At 48.1% G+C, this 6,811-nt stretch overlaps 1 long non-coding RNA gene across 1 annotated transcript; it reads right to left on the minus strand.

Moving 5' to 3' along the window:
- Window positions 1-1,593: 1,593 nt before the first annotated feature.
- On the minus strand, window positions 1,594-6,498 carry LOC116547581. The gene is made up of 3 exons (XR_004267100.1): window positions 6,444-6,498; window positions 5,955-5,979; window positions 1,594-1,659 (listed from the first exon to the last, which is right to left on the minus strand). It is a non-coding gene; the product is annotated as an uncharacterized LOC116547581 (long non-coding RNA).
- Window positions 6,499-6,811: the final 313 nt, after the last annotated feature.

A 6,811-nucleotide genomic window follows, 5' to 3' on the forward strand; every position in this document is an offset into this window, starting at 1 on the left:
CTGACTGGGAGCTGCACCTCCAGGGATCAAGTGATCTTCCCCACTCAGCCATCCAGGTAGCTGACACAACAGGTGCACCACCACACTTAGGTAACTTTTTGTATTTTTAATCGATATGAACTTTCACCACATTGCCTAGGCTGATCTCCATCTCCTGGACTCAACAATCCATTCACCTCAGCCTCTCAAAGTGCTGGGATTACAGGCATGAGCCATGTACCCGGCCCACATGAGCTTGTCGAATGCTTGTGAAAATCGGGTTATTAAACACAATACAGTATGTCCCTGATTATTTCCCTGCTTTAGACCATGAGCTGAGAAATAATGCCACCAATATTGCAAACTACCAGTGAGCTCGCTTCTTTGTGTTTCACATTAATAAATGCACATAGAAAAGTCCAGCGTCAAATGTAACTATTGATCCTCTGCATCAGGCAGCCCTTGAGACCTCCCTAAAATGACAGACAGTGTTTGGGACCTCTCAAGGCTCTTCTCCTTCCACATGCACAAACAGATGCCAGAACTGCCTGGCATAATGACGAGTTATACCAGGGCCACCTGGTGAGTGCACAGTAATAACCCACTGCATCAATCTTCCTCCCGTTCCTGAGTTCACATTTGCATCTTCCGTTTGGGAGACTGAGGCCTGGGAAATTCATCTCTGCATCATCTCTATGTGAGGAGTGAGGATACAACATTTACCTTCAGGTACAGCTGTGGTGGAGGATGAATGGGTACATTTATGTGAAATGTGCAGTAGTGATTCAATGTTTTAGAAATTTTTTCTGAATTTTCTGGGTAACCGCACATACACTGCCAAAGTCATTTCCAATCACACCACACAGCTGTCTCCTCCACACCTCATCGCCCTGATGCACGCCACCCTATTCAATCTACATAGCAATTCTGCCACCAGGGACTCCAGGGGATGGTCACAGTTCTTTACTGGATGGGCTCGGTGTTTTTTCAACCAAACTGGCCCTATCTCCTTTCTGTCAGGAAGCTCAAACCCAAGCGGCCCTCCAGCAAAAGCAGGAGAGTAAGTGCCACCTGTTGCCACACTGAAGATCTTTTCTTAGGCAAGGAGCGCTTCCAGAATACACACCTTTTTCCTTGGTGGGTTCCTCTGCCTGCATGGAGGGAAAGAGAAACACCGTGAGCTTCAGGCCATCCTGAGGCTTAAGTGTACAGGTCTTTTCTTCACTTGGTGACATTAGAAGACCAGATGGGGAAGACTGTTCAACTCAAAGGAATACAGAAGAAGAACAGGACAACGCACTCATGCTAAAGTCGATCTAGCAGGATATTCCCTCTCAAGGTCCAATGCCTTGGCAATGAATAATTTTGCCCCGAGCATGGAATCAAGCTGCTGAGAAGGAAGCTCACTGCCCCTCAGTGCGTGGCTGGTGCTGCCATTTTCTTGTCTTGACTTAAATCAAGCCTCAGTGGGGAACAGACCCTCACTCAGAATTCTCCCAACGAGGGACACTGTATAAATCACCTGTGATACACAGGGTCAGATTCTCCTACGTTACGGAACATCAAAAGGATAATGTTAAGAAACCTTTTGTCCAACAAACCCAGGTGGACTGACCTTGCACTGTGGTGACTCCTCCTCATCTGAGGAATGGTACGAGAACGGTTCCACCAGGGTATATTCTGTGGGAAGTAGGAGGACACAGAGTGACCGTCAGCAGGTGTAGGGGAGGGGCAGGGAAGAGAGGTTTTCTAACCCCAGGTCACCTCATCAACGTGAAATAGCCCATCTCAAACAGGGCGCACCACCCAGGGCAGGCTGTGTGTCCCTGCAGCCTCTTCAGGGCTCCTGCCTCCTCACCTGACCTGAGCTCACTTGCCCTCCCTTCCTGAGGCTTTCCAAGCTCATTTTCTCCTTACAATCCACCTCTGGTGCTTTTGGTTGTATCAGCCATTCTGCGTGATGTTATACTTGGTAAAAAGCAAACTTTCTTCCGAGACATCTCATTCTAGCCAAAATATATGGTATATTCACTCATCTTTTGTGTTGAGGACAATACATTTTTGAAAATACTTAGGTATCCTCTTTTTTAAATGTAGCCCCTATTTAGCAAGTGCTATCTGACCTTGCACTCGACCTTCGCAATGCAATGTCTGCGTGTGTCGGGAGTCCTTTGCTGCTCACACTCACACTGGTTCTGACACTGGAACAGCCCGTCATGGGGGCAGCAGGTGGGGCTCTGACCCTCTGCATCCCAGCTGTGCAGGAGGTTCCCGCAGGGAAGGTGGGTGGGAGCCCAACACCCAAGTGGTTCCTTGAGATCACAGTCAGCGCTGTGTTTGACTGTGTTTACCACTAAACTAAAGCATTTTTCCACTTATTGCTTCTTTTTTTTTTTTCATTTGGCAGGTGGCCTTTGTTACCTAAGCTGGAGTTGTGTGACATGATCTCTGCTGACTGGAACCTGCACCTCCAGGAATCAAGTGATCTTCCCCACTCTGCCATCCAGGTAGCTGGCACAACAGGTATGCCACCACACCCAGGTAACTTTTTGTATTTTTAGTCGATGTGAACTTTCACCATGTTGCCTAGGCTGATCTCCAACTCCTGGACTCCAGCAATCCATTTGCCTCGGCCTCTCAAAGTGCTAGGATTACAGGCATGAGCCATGCAACCCCCAACCTGAGCATGTCAAATGATTCTGAAAATCGGGTTATTAAACACAATAGGGTATATCCCTGATCATTTCTCTGCTTTAGACCATGAGCTGAAAAGTCACGCCACCACTACCACCACTCACGCGTGAGCTCGCTTCTCTGCGTTTCACATTAATAAATGCACTAGAAAAGTCCAGTGTCAAATGTACCTACTGATCCTCTGCTTCAGACATCCCCTGAGACCTCCCTAAAATGACAGACAGTGTTTGGGACCTCTAAGACTATTCTCTTTCCACATGCAGAAACAGATGCCACAACTGCCTGGCATAATGACCAGTGATACCAGGGCTGCCTGGTGAATGCACAATAGTAACGCACTGCATCACTCCTCCTCCCGTTCCTCAGTTCACATTTGCCTCTTGCGTTTGGGAGGTTGACAGCCTGGGAAATTCATCTCTGCACCATCTCTATCTAAGGAGTGACGATAGAACATTTACCTTCAGGGAGAGCTGTGGTGGAGGATGAATGCGTTAATTTAGGTGAAATGTGCAGTAGCAGTTCAATGTTTTAGAAAATTTTTCTGAATTTTCTGAGTAACTGCATATGCACTCCCAAAGACATTCCCAATCACTCCACACGGCTGTCCCCCCCACACCACATCGCCCTGATGCACACCACCCTATTCCATCTCCATAGCAATTCTGCCTCCAGGGACTCCAGGGGATGGTCACGGTTCTTTATTGGATGGACTCAGTGTTTTTTAAACCAAACTGGCCCTATCTCCCTTCTGTCAGGAAGCTGAAACCCAAGCGGCCCTCCAGCAAAAGCAGGAGAGTAAGTGCCACCTGCTGCCACACTGAAGATCTTTCCTTAGGCAAGGAGGGCTTCCGGAATACACACCTTTTTCCTTGGTGGGTTCCTCTGCCTGCATGGAGAGAAAGAAAAACACCGTGAGCTTCAGACCATCCTGAGGCTTAAGTGTACAGGGCTTTTCTTCACTTGGTGACATTAGAAGATCATATAGGAAAGAGTGTTCAAGTCAAAGGAACAAAGAAGAAGAACAGGACAACGGGCTCATGCTAAAGTCGATCTAGCGGGATATTCCTTCTCAAGGTCCAATGGCTTGGCAATGAAGTGATTTTGCCCCGAGTACGGAATCAAGCTGCTGAGGAGGAAGCTCACTGCCCCTCAGTGCGTGGCTGGTGCTGCCATTTTCTTGTCTTGACTTAAATCAAGCCTCAGTGGGGAACAGACCCTCAATCAGAATTCTCCCCACCAGGAACACTGTTTAAATCACCTATGATACACAGGGTCAGATTCTCCTACGTTACTGAACATCTAAAGGATAATGTTAAGAAAGCTTTTGTCCAACCAACCCAGATGGACTGACCTTGCACTGTGGTGACTCCTCTTCATCTGAGGATCGGTACGAGAATCGTTCTACCAGGGTATATTCTGTGGGAAGTAGGAGGACACAGAGTGACCGTCAGCAGGTGCAGGGGAGGAGCAGGGAAGAGAGGTTTTCTAACCCAGGTCACCTCATCAACGTGAAATAGCCCATCTCAAACAGGGCACACCACCCAGGGCAGGCTGTGGGTCCCTGCAGTCTCTTCAGGGCTCCTGCCTCCTCCTCTGAACTGAGCTCACTTGCCCTCTTTTCCTGAGTCTTTCCAACCTCATTTCCTACCTAGAATACACCTCTGGTGCTTCTGGTTGTATCAGTCATTCTGCAATATGTTATACATCGTAAAAAGCAACCTTTCTTCTGAGACATCTCATTCTAGCCAATATGTACGGTATACTCACTAATCTTTTTTGTTGAAGACAAGAAAGATTTGGAAATACTTATCCTCTCCTTTCAAGGTAGCCCCTATTTAGCAAGTGCTATCTGTCCTTGCACTCGACCTTCTCAACCCAATGTCTGCATGTGTCGGGAGTCCTTTGCTGCTCACACTCAAACTGGCTCTGACACTGGAACAGCCCGTCATGGGGGCAGCAGGTCGGGCTCTGACCCTCTCCATCCCAGCTGTGCAGGAGGTTCCCGCAGGGAAGGTGTGAGGGAGCCCAACACCCAAGTGGTTCCTTGAGATCATAGTCAACGCTGTGTTTGACTGTGTTTACGACTGAACTAGAACTTTTTCCACTTGTTCGTTTTTTCTTTCACTTGGCAGATGGCCTGTGTTACCGAAGCTCGTGTGGTGTGACATGATCTCTGCTGACTGGGAGCTGCACCTCCAGGGATCAAGTGATCTTCCCCACTCAGCCATCCAGGTAGCTGACACAACAGGTGCACCACCACACTTAGGTAACTTTTTGTATTTTTAATCGATATGAACTTTCACCACATTGCCTAGGCTGATCTCCATCTCCTGGACTCAACAATCCATTCACCTCAGCCTCTCAAAGTGCTGGGATTACAGGCATGAGCCATGTACCCGGCCCACATGAGCTTGTCGAATGCTTGTGAAAATCGGGTTATTAAACACAATACAGTATGTCCCTGATTATTTCCCTGCTTTAGACCATGAGCTGAGAAATAATGCCACCAATATTGCAAACTACCAGTGAGCTCGCTTCTTTGTGTTTCACATTAATAAATGCACATAGAAAAGTCCAGCGTCAAATGTAACTATTGATCCTCTGCATCAGGCAGCCCTTGAGACCTCCCTAAAATGACAGACAGTGTTTGGGACCTCTCAAGGCTCTTCTCCTTCCACATGCACAAACAGATGCCAGAACTGCCTGGCATAATGACGAGTTATACCAGGGCCACCTGGTGAGTGCACAGTAATAACCCACTGCATCAATCTTCCTCCCGTTCCTGAGTTCACATTTGCATCTTCCGTTTGGGAGACTGAGGCCTGGGAAATTCATCTCTGCATCATCTCTATGTGAGGAGTGAGGATACAACATTTACCTTCAGGTACAGCTGTGGTGGAGGATGAATGGGTACATTTATGTGAAATGTGCAGTAGTGATTCAATGTTTTAGAAATTTTTTCTGAATTTTCTGGGTAACCGCACATACACTGCCAAAGTCATTTCCAATCACACCACACAGCTGTCTCCTCCACACCTCATCGCCCTGATGCACGCCACCCTATTCAATCTACATAGCAATTCTGCCACCAGGGACTCCAGGGGATGGTCACAGTTCTTTACTGGATGGGCTCGGTGTTTTTTCAACCAAACTGGCCCTATCTCCTTTCTGTCAGGAAGCTCAAACCCAAGCGGCCCTCCAGCAAAAGCAGGAGAGTAAGTGCCACCTGTTGCCACACTGAAGATCTTTTCTTAGGCAAGGAGCGCTTCCAGAATACACACCTTTTTCCTTGGTGGGTTCCTCTGCCTGCATGGAGGGAAAGAGAAACACCGTGAGCTTCAGGCCATCCTGAGGCTTAAGTGTACAGGTCTTTTCTTCACTTGGTGACATTAGAAGACCAGATGGGGAAGACTGTTCAACTCAAAGGAATACAGAAGAAGAACAGGACAACGCACTCATGCTAAAGTCGATCTAGCAGGATATTCCCTCTCAAGGTCCAATGCCTTGGCAATGAATAATTTTGCCCCGAGCATGGAATCAAGCTGCTGAGAAGGAAGCTCACTGCCCCTCAGTGCGTGGCTGGTGCTGCCATTTTCTTGTCTTGACTTAAATCAAGCCTCAGTGGGGAACAGACCCTCACTCAGAATTCTCCCAACGAGGGACACTGTATAAATCACCTGTGATACACAGGGTCAGATTCTCCTACGTTACGGAACATCAAAAGGATAATGTTAAGAAACCTTTTGTCCAACAAACCCAGGTGGACTGACCTTGCACTGTGGTGACTCCTCCTCATCTGAGGAATGGTACGAGAACGGTTCCACCAGGGTATATTCTGTGGGAAGTAGGAGGACACAGAGTGACCGTCAGCAGGTGTAGGGGAGGGGCAGGGAAGAGAGGTTTTCTAACCCCAGGTCACCTCATCAACGTGAAATAGCCCATCTCAAACAGGGCGCACCACCCAGGGCAGGCTGTGTGTCCCTGCAGCCTCTTCAGGGCTCCTGCCTCCTCACCTGACCTGAGCTCACTTGCCCTCCCTTCCTGAGGCTTTCCAAGCTCATTTTCTCCTTACAATCCACCTCTGGTGCTTTTGGTTGTATCAGCCATTCTGCGTGATGTTATACTTGGTAAAAAGCAA

Source organism: Sapajus apella, unplaced genomic scaffold (assembly GCF_009761245.1).
Source record: "Sapajus apella isolate SASKATOON/1434 unplaced genomic scaffold, GSC_monkey_1.0 scaffold3660, whole genome shotgun sequence".
NCBI classification, from domain to species: Eukaryota; Metazoa; Chordata; class Mammalia; order Primates; family Cebidae; genus Sapajus; species Sapajus apella.